The sequence below is a fragment of the Patiria miniata genome, unplaced genomic scaffold (genome assembly GCF_015706575.1).
Source record: "Patiria miniata isolate m_02_andy unplaced genomic scaffold, ASM1570657v1 HiC_scaffold_20, whole genome shotgun sequence".
In the NCBI taxonomy this organism is placed as follows: domain Eukaryota; kingdom Metazoa; phylum Echinodermata; class Asteroidea; order Valvatida; family Asterinidae; genus Patiria; species Patiria miniata.
In genome coordinates, this window is record NW_024037059.1 from 20,566,001 (window position 1) to 20,582,572 (window position 16,572).

The window sequence follows — 16,572 nt, forward strand, 5'->3', positions numbered from 1 at the left end:
CTGAAACAACCCGACACTAGATGGCGCTGTTCTTGAGAGAAGCTTCTTTGTTAAAACAATGTGTACATGTAACCGCATTGTACTTCATACCCCTGCTGCCATTAATGGGCATCCAAATTAACAAATAATGGTTGTTGTGAATATTATTTCGTTCATAAATCTTTTTTTATATATATATATTTTTTGTTGGGCCTTTCGGATGCGACACTTTGAACCGTTATGTTGAATGGGCATCTACATGTTATGTGTATTAATGAACTCTTTGGTGAGGATTTTACGGGCTGTGTGATTTCTGCCGTTTGAGGGGAAATCGTGGCTACGGCTGGAGTTGTTTTCCCTTTGAGCATTTAGTGAATAACCGTAGACATTTCTGGCACGGCAATAGTTTTGAAATGAACCATTCTAAAATCCAGACTTGTATTCGTCCTTGACCATAGCCTTCCCAAATGAACTGAGATTCCCGTGTTCTCTTTCAGAACACTGCCGAAATGCTGACAAGGTGTTCGTTTTTTCAGCTTCTTAACTTTACGAGTACGCTATTTTTATAACGGTGCTGTAAGATAGGCTGCACATGGGCAGTTGGTTTACGGAGTAGGATGGAAACAAACAAAATGAAAACAGTAAAATTATGTCATTCATTCATTCATCATCATCCTCATCATCAGGCTGTGGTCATCCATTGTTGGATGAAGCCCTCCTCGAGCAGTTTCCATTCTCTTCCGTCACTTGTCATTGTACTCCATGTTGCCGTGTTCATGTGGTGATTTCATCTTTCCATCTCCTTTTTTGTCTACTTCTTCTTCTTCTGCCTGTACTGTGAGTCTCTCGGTCCATCTGTTTTGTCTTCTTGCTAGGTGCCCTCCCCATCTCCATTTCATTTCCTTGATCTTCTCTATGATTTCTTTGACCTTTGTTTTTTGTCTTATGAAAGTATTTCTGATTTTGTCCCGTAATGATAGATTGGGCTTTCTCCTTTCCATATAGCTCTCTTGGTTGTTATCAATTTGTGTTCAATTTCTTTGGTTGTTGCCCATGTCTCTGCCCCATAAGTCATCGTCGTTTGGACACACTGGTTGTTAATCCTTCTTCTAAATGATATTGGATTTTTTTTGTCGGTTAGTATTCCTTTGTACCTTCCAAAACATCTCCATCCTCTCTTGATCCTAATTTGTACTTCTTCTCTCGAGGTGTCTTCCATTTTCAGTGTTTGGCCAAGATATTTATGACTGTCCACTTTCTCTATCAGATGACCCTCTGTTGCTCTTTCGTCTGTTGTCTCAAAGTTTGTCACGAACTTAGTCTTTCTCCTGTGCATTTGTAATCCAACCTGTTTGCTTTCGTCATTCAGATTGTGTACCTGATGTTCCATGTCCTTAACCGATGATGTGGTCAGAGCCACATGATGTCATTATACATGTACGTTCTCATACTGACGGCTTAGCCGTCGCTTGGTGGCGCTGTACCGTAATCCATGCTTGATGGATGGAGACAGCATTGCGTAACAAAGTGATGGCGGCGTAATTATTCGCATGCTGAATACAGGTTTACCTGTAATGATGCCTGGCAGTTGTTGGTTTTCTTTGGTTCCTGGTGGTTTAACAACTCACGGGAAAACTCTGCATAACATGGTGTTGCGAAAGAAATACTCCAGACATTATCATAGCAGAGTTGGCATCAAGTTATCACAAGTCATCGGAAGTGCAAACCTTCTTTTTCTTCTCCTCAACAGCAAAATGTTATTGCCTTTCATATCAAGTCTATCTTTCTATCAAGTCATTTTTTTCATGCAGATAGATTAAGAATTGCAGTAAACTAGGGACAAAGGAACTATTGACCAATTCAGTCACAATTCATTCACAATTGGAATTGCAAGTCCAGCCGCAAGTTGTAGAGATAAAAGCTATTCCTGACCATTTTGACCCGGAAAAATGCCAGGCCCCATAGGACTTAAATTCGGCGTGAAATCTGCTCCAGAGTGTGGTGCTTATGACCAGTTGCCGATTATTATGGAGCTGCATAGCAAAGACATTTTGTGAGCAGAAAAAAATCCTAAGCTAAAGAGTGTTGCCTGCTGCAATGTCATGGGTACGCATCACCACTTGTGACTGGTATACACGGCTAGTTTTGTTATTTTTTCGAAGGGCATTAATTGAATTGCTGACTGCTATTTTCTGTCTTAGCAATCTCATGAAACCGACCCGTGCACTGATATGATTAGTGCATGCCTGATTGAATTGATTGACTCTGCATTTGCAGAACAATTGTCCCAACTGTGAGCTTGTCTTACATACGCAGTGTGGACTTCCGAACAAAAGACGTCCACATAATGTAGGTAGCAGCGACGAAGTGTGGACTTGCCCACGTCCACACAGTGTTTCCCCATTTCTGGAAAACAGGTTTACAGGCATTTTTGGGTTAGGTTTATCTGTAGCAGAATGAAGAGAAACACCAAAGGGAATCATTGAAAAAAAATTGGGTTGTAAGAGTTTTCACAGTTTGAGAAAAATGAGTTTTTCCACTGGTGTTCCTTAACTACACGAAAAGAAAGGAAAGTCCACACTAGGTATGTGAAACAAGTCTGTGTGTGTGTGTGTGTGTACATGTTAACATCGTCAGAACCAACCCTCACTGTCTGCATTAAAAACCCGGGAGTACTCCCCCGTCAGTGCTTCCGCACACGGTACGGCAAAACCCACCTGAAGTATAATTCAGCAATCACCGAGGCAGGCGGACCTCTTTAACTCAACCGGTGTAGAAATACATTGGACTTAATAGAATACAATGATTTATACATGAATTAGTCCCCGCCGAACGCGGCGCGCGCCCGGTGTAGGTATACGCATCGCCATCTTCCAATATCCACGTGTTTTTTTTTAGTGGTCGTTCATTAGCCGTAATCGGATCCAGCGAGTGTCGGTTAATTGTTTAGGTTTCCATATTAATTAGCCCCGTTGATCGCTGTTGAGGTGGTTTTAAATCAGGTTTTGATGAGCTGTGTCGGCCGGGAATTAATTAGATTTGTTACGTCTGGGTTTAGAAGGGGGAGGAGGGGCCCTCGCGATGTGCATTTGGAAACCACGGGGCTGATAGATTTTCAACACAGCATCTCTATGGCGTGCGCCTAATCATAATTATTATTTTCAACTGGCTGTGATAACATGTCTGCCTTTTCACAACGAGGAAGGAATAAGTTCAGGTCCACATTTCATTTTGTATCAATTAATGGATTTGAATAACATGTAAGTGTTTGGACGTGGAAAGTCACAATTGAATTGTACACTGAGAAAATTGCAACCAAAAATAATTGTTAAATTTCTAGCAAAATGTGCAGATTTGTATACTGGTGGTAAATCTCTTCAAAACCTCTCAAAGTGAGCTTCGTCCAGCTTGACGTACACAGTAATCGCAATCATTGCACTTTCTGTCTTTCTCTTTAATTCCTGTATTTGGTTTCGATAAATCATATTTTCTGTCCCTAAAATGTCTACGATATCCCATCCTGTCCGAGTGAATCCTGTTCCAACTTTCTTTCTTTTTTTTTTTTGTAGCGTGCCTTTCCGCATACTTTTATCCACTAAAATTGGACCGGTGCAATTACTTTTAAAATTTACATAACAAAATTAAGTTACATTTGGTAACATATTTTGAACGATTTTAGTAACTACCAGTGACTTTTTTTATAAATGGGATTCTGTTGAAAAAGCATGATAATACACAAATTTCTATTAATTGATTCACGAGTTTATATTTTCACTCAATGTGAAGCCAATTTTGTGAATCTCAGAAATATTTGTTTTTGAAACTTCGTATTGAAAACAAAATTGCAAAGACAAAGTCTGAAGGTTGGTGTGCAATTTCCGATCGCGTATTATACAGAGCTGAGCTTTACTAATCCTCGATTAAGTCCACTCATCCCTTTCCCGCCTTCCGTGTATCATCCCACTCCGTCAATATTTTCCTTTCCCATTTTGTAATTGAAAACAGGGTCCCCACTGACCGGAGATAATTCTGTTCAGATTAAGAGGGTGGGAAACAGAAGATGAAATCTACTGATCATTCGTGTAACGGGGCTGGCGCTCACGGTTTTACGGCGTGTCGAGCATGGTGTTCATCTCAAGCGATTAGGGTTGGGGATTAAAAAATAACAGAGTCTCTGGAAAAACAAACCCCTGTATGCATGTATACGTGGGGGAAGATTTGATGCGAAGTGGCGTTGATTATTCACGCAATGGAAGGACGAGACGTTGTCAAAACTGCATGAAGCACCTTAGTCTGGTTCCCTGACGAATTGCGCAAAATTAATGTGAGTGCGAATAGTTGAGGCTCCTGCTTCGCAGTTAAGCTAATGAAAAGTAGCCTAATGCTATGTTAGCATTTCGCGATGTTATGACGTTGCCTCTGAAAGTGAAATCAGTATTCGCATATCGTTGTCAAAATGTACTATTTGCACATTATGCAACCCTCTTTTGATTTGTTTAATACATACAAACTATTCATAAGATGGAATTTGCGTCGGGGTAATGTAAATTCAATATTAGGTTTTGCCCTTTACTGACGTATAAATACTCTATATACACTCAGTGTGTTACCCCCGAGTGGAAGTGAGAAACAATCACTCGGTTGGGACTGGAGCCCACGACCTCCTGCTTTCTAGTGCAGAAGTCTTACCACTCGACCACCAAGTTTCCCGGGATCGGCTGGCTGGTCCGGCTGGACTAGAAAGTAGGAGGACGTGGGTTCGAGTCCCACCCGAGTGATTTTTTTCTCACTTTCACTCCGGGGGGGAGGGGGACACACTGAGTATGCAGTATTTATACGTCAGTGAAGGGCAAAACCTAATATTGAATACATACAAAGGTCTTCTCATGTGTTTGCTTAATTGTTAAGATACCTTCCATGCAAACGATCTGTTACCTCACTACCAAGATAGCGTTCGGTTTTCTTAGACAGTGTCAGACACATTAACAAAAAAAGTACGTTGGCATGTGATATCCTGTCTTGATTTACTCGTGTTTATTTCTTAACACAATCAGAGAGGGGCCAAAACTTCAATTTATGCGTCTTAAATCCAAGCCCTGAGCATCAAAACGTCAAACATTCTGCGAGCATTTTCTTAAGTGATAAATCACGCGCACCGTACAAACTTTCAACAGTGAGCTGCAGACAGATTTGTGTACCTTAACACTTTTTTGAAGACACTTTGTTATCGACCTTTGACCCCATAGGGCGAGATCTCCATCGTGGATGAGCCGAGGCGGGTCATAGTTCAAGCGGTTCACGAACTTTTCGATCAGGAGGTGACGACGTTTTGGGAAGAGGAGGTCGCTCGAACCTGCACAGTGGTGTTTATAGGTAAGACAGCTAAGAAGTTAAAGATTTGTTTTGAGACCTTTATTTTGCTACGGATCTACTGTAGTGTTTACCGACCAGTGTTGCTAAGTCGGCCATTATTGTCAAACAAAAGAAAAACCCATAAATTAAGAGGAAAATACTGATTCAGTGCGTAGACAATACTCAAAATGAATTGAAAGTTCCTTGTTCTGTAATACAGATGTCTTAAAGGGCCCATGTGTTTAATTTTTCTTAGGATCACATTTTGTGGAACGTTCTACTCCTCAATGTATGAAAATTATTTGACATCCCTTTTTGGTTTATTTTATTGAAAAGTGCACTTCTTTAAACATTACCATTTTCGTGTTCCGGACAACTGAGGGCGCTGCTGTTGCTGTGATGTCATTTAAGGAAGGCACTGTTCAGTTTCGGGGGTTTTCTGTTCAAATTGTGACCCTACAATTTCCTCATTAAAAAAATCTTTATGAGAAAGGGTTGCTCATTGGCTTACTTCCATTTACTTACACAAAAACGCATCACCAAAGAAAAGAAAATTAATCCAAAATTCCAGCAAATGTTTGTGCTGATATAGCTGTAACATCGAGGTTTCTGCCCGGAATAACATGACAGTTTTGCCCATGAATGTGGAAATTCGCAATATCATAAAAATAAACAAGGCACCAAAATACCCTTCAAAATGGCAAAACGAAAATTGGAAATAAGGTTGAATGGGACACAAAGGTGCATTTTCAAGGATTGCATTCAAACAAATTACATTGCATGGTCCCTTAAAATGTGCTGTTGTGGGGCAAGAGCTGTTAAACCATGGTCGAACATCATAGCATAAACTAAGTTAACTTTGGTAACAGACAAAATACAGTTTGCATGGAGTATATAATTATTAAGGGGGTAACAAGTGTCATAAAGACGTGGCAACAGTGAACGAACGGTCGACTTTTTTGTGTACCTCTCGTCACCGACACCACGAAGTAACACCCATCTACATACCAGTGAAAACTAGCAATCGGAGAAAACGGCAGCTAAAGTTGAACGCCTTCTAAAACAACACTTTGCGTCAAAACGACAGAGTATTTTCAGTTGGGTTTCTCGTTGTGGACACTTGATGAATTGAATTTATTAAATCTGCTGTTTTTCACCCGTTTGTGTATTAAATAAACAAGAAATAAGAGAAAAAAGATGAGTGTTAGTTTGTGAAACCGAAAAGGCTGCGAAACTGTAAATTTTCGTTTTCACGAAGTAACACTCTTCAATGTATTCAACACGAGGAAAGTGCAACTTCAGGTCAGCGCGCGCGCGCTCATACAACTTATAACAAGAAGAGTGTTACTTCGTGAAAACGTTTTTGCTCTTTTATGAGCAGAGTGCGCGCCATGCATTGCAATGGTAAATGGAACTTGAGTGTTACTTCGTGAAAACGAAAATTGTCACTTTTGCGCAAAAGTTGCCATGGATACTTAGCGTAATTAATAAAGTAAAGCTCTTGGAGCTTTGACACTTCGTGCAATGGTAGGCCTTGATGAAGAATGTTTAAAAATCCAAAAAACTGAAAATCGAAAATCACGTGTCGGTGACGCTCTTTTTGCGTGTTTGAAATATTGTACAAAGTGTTGAGTCGAAAGGCAATCGCTTGAATGTGTTAAATATCCCTCTGCAATGCCTGGTTTTTTTTCTCCAAAAGCTTCGTATTGGGTTAAAGTATTGGTACGTAAGTTTCATACCATTTTCAAAACAGGTTAGGTAGGATTGTTGGTAGGATTGTTTCATGCACAATACATATTCATGCGTAAGGAAATGCATTGAGGAAGAATTGTAACGCATTTATACAGCAATCGGCATATTCCTTGAACCTTTGAATGCCTATAAATGACGTAACTCACAGTGTACGATTTACTGTCACGTGACGAGTGCTGTGGTCATGATACATTGTACATGAGTCAAACACCATAAGCACTGGACCATTGCAGTCCGAAGATGTGTCAAGTGACGCATCCTCGGAAATGTTATGTGGTGGTTTATTGAGACTGGATCCCGGTCCCTCCATTGACTTCTAATTACGTAGGGGCGGGAAACAGTCTAAGAGGTATTTGAATACCGCCCCATGTGAGTAAATGTAATAAGTCAGCATGAAATACTGAAGAAGAAAAAACTGTATATGTTTTCACCTACAAACGGTAATCGTTGGTTTCCCAATTCCAATCTCGCCTTTCTTTTGCACTGAAGTTAAAATTTTGACTGTTCACACATTTTTTTTGTTTCCATGATGGTTTCTCAACTCAGATAGGACTAGAAAGCCGCAAATATATTATATTTATAGGCCTAATTCTAGATGATGCTCGGTATGCTTTCTTCACTGGTTTCATTATTAGTATAATTGGTGACATTGTCACTAGTGATCCAGGGTCTACCTGAAGCCAATGGTTTCCATGAAGTCTCACTGTCTGATTTTGCGCTCGTATAGGTGTATGTACTTGCTTAATGTAATAACTTACAGCTAAAGTCTTATTACAAGCAAACAGCCCCCTCCCTTCTTCAGATCGTAATTTCTACGATCTGGCATTGGTAGCTTTTCAAATAACAAAAACAAAATAGTCGCGTAACTTTCGAATCAAAGCATTTATTAGAATTAAGAATTATTTGTTGTATTAAAAACTCGGGTAATCTTTAACGAAATCCATGCAGTTATTAAATTTTCATATACAAATGTAATACTTCGAAACCAAACGGTAGACCGCCGGAACGGTGTCCCAGACGGCACAGGTCCGCACTCTAGTTCGATGTTCTTTGTTCAACTGGAACAAAGATTGTGATAGGTAAATCAGTGGCACCGCAGCCGTGCTTCCTTTAAAAATGCTTGGTACATGTATTTATTATTGGCCCAAAGTGATTTGATTGGCCCCTACATCCAACAAAGTATAATCGTACTTAATTGCAAGTGGGGAAAACTGTCAAATGTGTGCAAGTGGTAGCGTCGCCATTCAAATGCATCTGCTTAACTAGCTATAACCAACACGAGACAATAGCTATTTAGAAGTTTCTAACATTTGTATGCAACGGAAAAAATACCGATCACAGCATCTGAAGTTGAAGAATGAATCGTACCTAATTGGTGTCAGTTTGGAAAACCTAGCTAAATAAGTTGAGAGCATCACAAGTTTTATTTAAGAATTAAGGCCTACTGTGACGATTGTTTCGGACTAGGTACATAACGACACGGTGGTGGATCTCTGCTTTTATCAACAGCCCAACTGATGGAACTCACACACAGTCTGGTTTTTACTATACACCACAGAGGACCCTTATTACTCCCTTCTCTGTTTCCTGTTGTTTGGACTTATACTTTTTTTCCCATTTCCAAGGCGTGCGCTGAGAAAAACCTTTTGAGAACTTAGGCTTAGGTCCTCAGGTTCATTGTCATCACATGTAATCCGTTGTTCCAAGTCCGCAGACGTAAAGGATAACCAGATACACACACGTTTGTGTATCGAGGACATCCCATAGTCCTTTTGTTTGCACCTACACTTCTTTGCAGCATTTCTTACTGGTTTGGTACACGTTTTCAAATGGAGTATTCATTCCTCACTTGGGTACATGTCCTCAGTATGAAAAAAAATTCATTCTGGGGTAGTACACAACATCTCATCCGCAGTTGGGTAACTTTTCCAATGACCATGGTTAACAACAGTATTTAGATGAATCTTCATGTTCACCACTATGAGTTATTAAAAACTTGTTTGACTGTATTATTTTGATACTCGTGTGATCAGCGGACTACCCACCATTCCTTGTTGTGAGAATTCAAGATGCGGTGCATCATCAAAAGAAGACAAAAAGTAGCAAAAAACACCCCGGAATCTCCCTTGAATATTGAAGGGGAAAATATTGGAAAGCAAGCAGTACATGCAAAGCCGATCAGAGGTATCCATTAGAGCAATATTATTGTAAATTTGTAACATCCATGTCTTTGTTCTGTAATCCTAAACCCCGGTCCGATCCGATGTGGGTATAGTTCCCGCGCGCAGCCGGTGTGTATAGCCGACAAAAGCCCCGCCGCCGCCCGCCGTAATATGCGCCCGGACTAGGACCCCTCAGCACAGTGTTTTCATAGCAGATTGCGCGCGATTTGCGGGAGGGTTAAACCCCAATGTCAACAATTTTCCATCCGAGAGTAATCATTTCCCCCTGCTCCTGACTATAATGATACTGTACGAGAGGCGCGTCTCCTAAGATAAAGATTTCTCGTTAAAGGGGATCGCTTGCCCAAGTCTGGCTCAGATCTACGATCAACTGTAACTTTGTTGTTAGAACGCCCTCCATTGACCCGAGGTATTTTTATACTTCATCTATTTGCTCGTCTATATTGTCCTAGCCATGGGCGCATTAGACGCTTGCATCTTACACAAAAATTCTGTCAGGAAACTCAGGCGTCGCATAGCATGTTGGGGAGGTCATCGCGTTGACCAGCACACGTGTATTCAGTGTGTAGTGGTTGTGCGCACACGGAAGTGCTGACCTCGCGTCGTGTATATTGTTCGTATTGGGATGGTTAAGGACGTCTGTGTAGCTCCCTCTGGGTGTTGCAAGACAGATTATTTGCTCCTTGCAGAAAATCTTCCAAACTAAAAAGTAGACAATGAGAAATGATAAAACTTAACTCTGTGACCACTTTTAAAGGGAAAAGGTACACCCTTCCCGTACACAGTCTTACCTTCCATACCTCCTGTGGGCATTCCTGTATATTCGTGTAGTTAAAACAAACCGGAGAAAACAACTCATTTTACTCCCATTGTGCACATTCTTTCAACCATGAAATCATGATTTCCTTGAGTGTTCCAGACCTCTTCATTTAAGTATGCATAACCCTAACCCAAAATGCCTCTAAACCGTTTCCAGAGAGGGAGAAACCTTGTGTGTGAAGTGGGCAAGTCCACAAAACGTTCACACTTCCTGCATCCTGTGAACCAAATTTGGTCACAGGTCCACAAAGAGTATGCGAGGTTAGAGCATTACTGTACTTATATACGAGGACCCTTATTGTTCCCTCTTTGTTGGTTCCCATTGTTGGGACTTGAACTTTTTCTTGACATGTCCCAATAGGTTTGCACACGAAAACCTCCTGAGGACTTGGCTCAGGTCCTCGGGGTAATTGTTTCGCATATAACCCATTGTCACAAGTCCTCGGACGTACAAGACCAAAAACCAGAAACGATTATAAAAACAGTTTGAACTCAGGTCCACCTGATGGTGGCAGTATTGCTACATCTGCGGTTCTGTAATGCTTTCTGGCTTTGCTTCCACGTATAACCTTCATTGGTCAGTGCAATTGTGCCTATTTCATTCAGTCAACGGAACAAAGAAATTGTCCATTATGTTGCTTTCTGAGGTTACATTAACTACAAAAGGAATTACAAACGGGTCACCAATGTCCCAAAAGTGAAGTATAAGACCATGTGCCATTTGGTAACAAATTGGATGTTCTGGTCACGTGTTTCCAACTTTCAGCAAACTGTTCTCTTCTGCACTGCATGTGTATCTCTTGAAATGTGATTGGTGTAAAAGTGGGGGCATAAACTGTTTAATGTGGGCAAAATAACATACAAAGGTGCTTAAATATTTGGATTGCCCGTCGGTTGCCAGCTGGTATGACGTGATGGTCTATATGTACGTACTGATATGACTGCGATTTTGAACTGTATATGCTTTTCAATGTTACATATCTCCAAAACGTTGCACAACTCTGACGCTTCTCTCGTAGTCGAGAAAACCTCATTACGTCTTGTAGTTCAGTTTCAACTGCCTTTTGCGCATCAGTGAACGAAACCACACAAACCCACTGTCACAAACCGCCACGGATGGGAAGAGCTACGAATTGGCATTAGGATCAATTTTCAGCTATGGTTTCACTATGACGGCTTCCAAGTCTGTTGTTGGTTTCACAGAAAACGTGGAGTCGTTCTCCGTGAAGAAAGCGTGCGATTTTTGTTTTCCTATTGGCGGGGCGCTGTGTTTTTATTTTTGACTTCACATGCTGACCACCTTGCAAGTTTTATATCAGAAGATAACACTCAGATTTATACCACGTGCGTCATTTGGGCGAAGCGTGCGTCAACTATACCACGTGACGGTGCTTTGTTGTCCAAACTGTCACGCCCTGTTTCTAAATATGTCTTCGGGAGCAGTTTCTCAGCAAGGGGTACAGACGTCAGTGGTGTTTGAAATGCGTCAGTTATTTCCAATATGCGTCAGTTCCTAAGATATTGTGCGTCAGTGGTTTGAACGCGTGCGTCAGCGGCTGGACCCGTGCGACATCGAAGGCATTGTCCCAATCGAAGAGTTTCGATAGGAAAATCGATTTCCCCAATCGATAAAGATTTCCTTGTTCTACCAGTATGTACAACATTAGTCAGGTACCACGATTAATATAAAAGCTGGTTATTGTGTTGAAGTTGGGTAAGTTGGGAACAGAAAACACATGCACGTTGTTTTTGTACATGTGATTTCTTTGGCGTCTTTCAGAGACCATTGCGAGCATACTATCACTGCACACTCACTGAGGCCCCCTTCAATGGCGCATGCATTGTGCAAAGTATTGTTCAGATAATCCTCACTTGATATTTGGTTTGTACAATAGCGAACACAATGCTTTCGTCATTGAAGGTGGCCACATCGACTGAAGCGTGATATCGTGCTGGGAATGGACTAGATAATCAATACATTGTTTGCTTATCATTCAGTATAACTTCGTTCAAATATCTTAATTCTGATGGCCCCGATTTACCAGACCTTTCTCCGCTTCAAGTCTGCTGCCCAAACTTATTCCATACACGATTCTTATTAACTAAACGGTTTTGTTTGATCATACAGTCGGTTGAATGAATCGTGCTGTGTATTTTTATCCAATGGCTGGGGAGTATCCAGCCTATTGTGTGTTCAAGCACCGTTCTTTTTTTTCAGCATTCAATGTTGAAGAAGAACATCTTTACAGCAAACTATCATCATTTGCTTATTGACAAGAACCTCATCTATTTCTTAACGCAGGGAGAAACTTGGACCTAAAGGTCCTCGAGAAAACGCTACGGCAGATGGTTCAAGACGCGCCCCCTACGGCGACATCGTCGTCGACGCCCGTGCCGCCCTCTGTCGTCCACGCGGGTGCTACGTAGTGTAAACACTTTGGTAACTCATAAGCTGTTCGCCTTTCACCCACCACGTTGTAGATTCCATTGGTATCTTTCAATGTTGGTATCACCCATTTTTTTATATGAATAATGTAAACATGGTGAATCGTTTCGATCCCTTTGTTTTAATTCAGCCTACACATACATGTATATAGGTTCGATGGATCATGCATAAGACTTTCCTCATTGGCCAAATTCACTCTCTGTATAATTTGTATGTTATATTGTGCACATTTTCAAACCTGCCACCATGATGGTTTCATATCATATCCCACGAGTTTTCCAACCCTCGCCATGTTCAAAAATAATATTAAAAATCCTCGTAGATTCGACAGAAAATCGCAATGCTTATCGTGTGGTTGTTATATTCTTTTACCCTTCTGTTGTTGTCCGAACAGTCACAGACAGTCAAAAAATCGACCCTCTTCCCCTGCCATGCCTTTTACACAGGCTAGTCACCTACAGTCAGATCATATTTCAAGCAAGTACTGTGACTAGTCAAATTCGGTCAAAAGACAAAAGCATGCAACTGGTAGGCACAGTTGGCTTATCAATCATCTACAGTCGAAGCACAGGTGTATCCAGTTACATAAACATTCACAGCCAGTCAATACTGCTTTAGGTAGGCTGGGAGCTCTTAACTGTTGAAAACAGTCACTTGACTGATTTTGAATGAAAGGACAACTTTGCACAGAGTGTAAGTTTGCATAGGAGGGATGTGAAGTATCGTCCGTCCTTACATGAAGAAGTGTCGGTAGTGGCCCTTTTCGTGGCAGCCACGCATCTTGTTCCCAGGTAGGGATGGGTAGACCCTTTGCGCAGTAATTGTTAATAAATTAGAGTGTCAAAAGACACCTTCAAAATGCGGGTTGCTATATGTAAGGCGTATTCGAAACCCCGTTCTCGAGTAACCCGCGAACAGTGTTCTCGGGTTGCCGATTACGAACGCCCAAGTGCGTGTGGAGAGCAGCTGGGGCGAAAATTCAAGATGGCAGCCGCCATATATAACTCCGAATTAAATGAAAGGAAAATTAATTATCTTACGAAAATAATTTAAATCCTGAAACAGCTATACAAATTGGCAATGATAAGCCCACTCTATATATGAAAAGGCCTACGTAAAAAAAAAAAATGTGTATCATTTAAACTGCTCCGGTGTTGGGTGAGTGCTTTTTCGTTTATCCACAAGATTAACGCAAGTTGTGAAAGTAGGGACCTAAGTCCGCCATCTTTGTTCTTGACGTTCCTCATCTACTCCATAAGTGGGGAGTAAAAATCCTGTTCGCGAACACCGTGTTCGCGTGTTGGTTCTCGTCATTCGAAACCCCGTTCTCGTGTTCATTAAACACGAGAACGGGGTTTCGAATACACCCGTTAAGTGTGCATTGTGTTACTGTGTATGCTTGGTGTACAATTTAATGTATGGTTTGCCGGCCCACGGACCCTTTTATACCTATGTCAGTCCAATAGAAATCCTGACTATGTTCTTTGATTGTTCCCCTGTTTTCTTTATATTTTTGCCCGTCAACATTCCCATTGTATACTATTGACCAGATTGTCACCTTTCCGTGTACCCTCGTCGCTCATACCGTCGAATGTGAATAGAAATCTGCGTTTCAATGTGAATATTCCAAACTTGACTTTCCTATTTCCATTATACATTGTGCATTGCTTTGCCAACCCATACATATACAGACAGTGATTGATAAACCTCACTCTTGCACGATCAGTATCGCTCGTGGTGCCCCCTCAGTATTCCCAAGCCACGCCTATCCCGTGGGGATTTTCTTGCACTCCGCGTGCGCGGCGTTGTTATGTTCGCCGCTTCACGCAGTGTGGGGCACAGTTGGCGGGCAACTCGCGTGGGACCGGAACGCGGACCGGACGCCCCCGCCAGAGTACCCCCTCCGATAGCCATCTCTGAAGCCTCGTCGCGCGGGCCGCGCCATTGTGCTTCCAAAAATCTCTCCGTTTTAGATCCGATAATTGGATTAAATGACGTACTCACCTCCCCTTTTAGCTAATAATCCCCCAATCCTTTCGGGATGGTGGAAGAAGAAAAACAAAATGTCATCCACTTTACGAAATACTCGGTTGGCTGCGCATAGGCATCTCAACGGAGTGTAAAATAACGGGCAGCAGCCTTCTGCTTGCTATCCGTATAAGAATTAAATGACTTCTGCCTTAGCCCAACTCCCGGCAGGTTTTTTTTTCTTTTCTTTTTCGTCTGAAGATATATTTCAGATCATGAAAACAACAGTTTGTCATTCGGAATTCTGTGGGCTTTGTGTACAGGTCTGGTACGAACAATAAGGCTATGACCTTGTCGACACATTGGGCGTTTGTTTTCAGATATAGCCTACTTTGTACAAGGCGCGGATTGACCATAATGTTATCGCTTTTCATAGACTCAGTGTAGTGATAAAGATGATAAAGATGAATTTCTGAACGCTGGTCGTGGTCTTTCCATTTGGGGTTGAGGGTGTAGGCGGTGTCGAAATTAACGTGTTCACGTACCAAAGTCAGTTTAAATGGCATAAACCGTTCAGCTGCGTAACCATGTACCTTGTGTAGAAAATACAACGACTGGCGTCTTTGAAAATCGAAAAAAAAAAGAAGATAGCAGGTCTGATGTTTCGACACTCGCCTTGTCTTTCATCACTAGCACGAGTCTCAGATTTGTTAATTATACATACATTACTAGTTGATTAATTCAGTATTTTTACACTCTTTTATTTCATACTCTGTAACTTTACGTCTTGTAACTTTCAGCAGTATTGATATAAATGTATGTATGAATGAATGAATGATAAAAGGATAGCATGGAGGATGTGGAGATTTTTTTTTCATGTCGATACACGTGCCATCCATTGACACAAAAGATGTGAAGGGGCCGCCGCCTTAGCCTGTAGAACCTTTAACACCAAACGCTTACGCTTCAAAATCCAAGACAAAATTGCCATCAATGCCGGAGTCTTTTTTATTTAGGTGAATGCGGTCAAATCATGGGACATCTCCCTCCTCTTGCCATGAGCAAACATCGACAGGAGATACACATGATATACAAAAAGACAAAGAAGGGGAAAAAAGAACTAGATGATATAAAAAGCTGACCGCGTAACCTGGAAAACCGAAAATCCCGTACCGACGGAGACTTTGGAAAATGTAATTTGCGTGGGGTTCCAAAAGCCAGGATGCGGCTAGGCAGCTTGTTTAATAAACAAACTCTGTCGCCTAAAACGAGCGGGACGCGGTTTGATTCGGTGCCGCGGCCTGATCTAGGCCGGCGGGCGGGCCGGCGGGGTGACGAGGCGCGCGCACGGTCAGATATAGCTCAGACTTGTAGTTAGTATCCTTGCAGCGGTGGGGGAAGGCAATTGCTAGACTTATTCTATATATCTCTCTCTGTGAGGTCTAAGCGCTTGTCCGATGCCCACTGATGAGTAACTCGTGCAGAGATGTCGATTTGGGTCAGGGTTTTGTGATTTTGAGTTGTCGTGTATTGCGATTTATTTTTTATTTTTTTTATATTTTTTTGGCCTCCTACTGTTTGAACAGTCGTCGCAGACAGTCAAAAAAATTCCATACATTTCCCCCGCCATGCCTTTTACACATAACAGGCTATTCACCAACAGTCAAATCATATTTCAAGCATTGGACTCTGACTAGTCAAATTCAGTCAACAGACAAAAGCGGGCAAGCGGTGGGCGCAGCTGGCTTATCAATCACCTACAGTCAACGCATAGCTGTATCAAGTTACATAGACAGTCACAGCCAGTCAATCCTGCTTTATGTTGGCTGGGAGCTCTTAACTGTTGAAAACAACCTCTTGATTGATTTTGACTGCAAGGACAACTTGGCACAGAATGTATGTTTGCGTAGTAGGGTTTTAATGCAGGCTTTTAAAACTTACCCGCCGTTTACCTGGTATACCCAGATCATATTTGAATACTGACCGTTGTTAGACGTTGCAACGTCCTGGGTTCTTCCGGCATACTTAATTTAATATAAAATTACGATTCCAAGATGGCTACATCGCTGCACA

General features: G+C 41.6%; 1 long non-coding RNA gene across 1 annotated transcript; it reads left to right on the forward strand.

The window, feature by feature from the left end:
• Window positions 1–5,225: 5,225 nt before the first annotated feature.
• On the forward strand, window positions 5,226–15,345 carry LOC119728428. Its single transcript, XR_005271056.1, has 2 exons — window positions 5,226–5,352; window positions 12,388–15,345. It is a non-coding gene; the product is annotated as an uncharacterized LOC119728428 (long non-coding RNA).
• The last annotated feature ends 1,227 nt before the right edge of the window (window positions 15,346–16,572 follow it).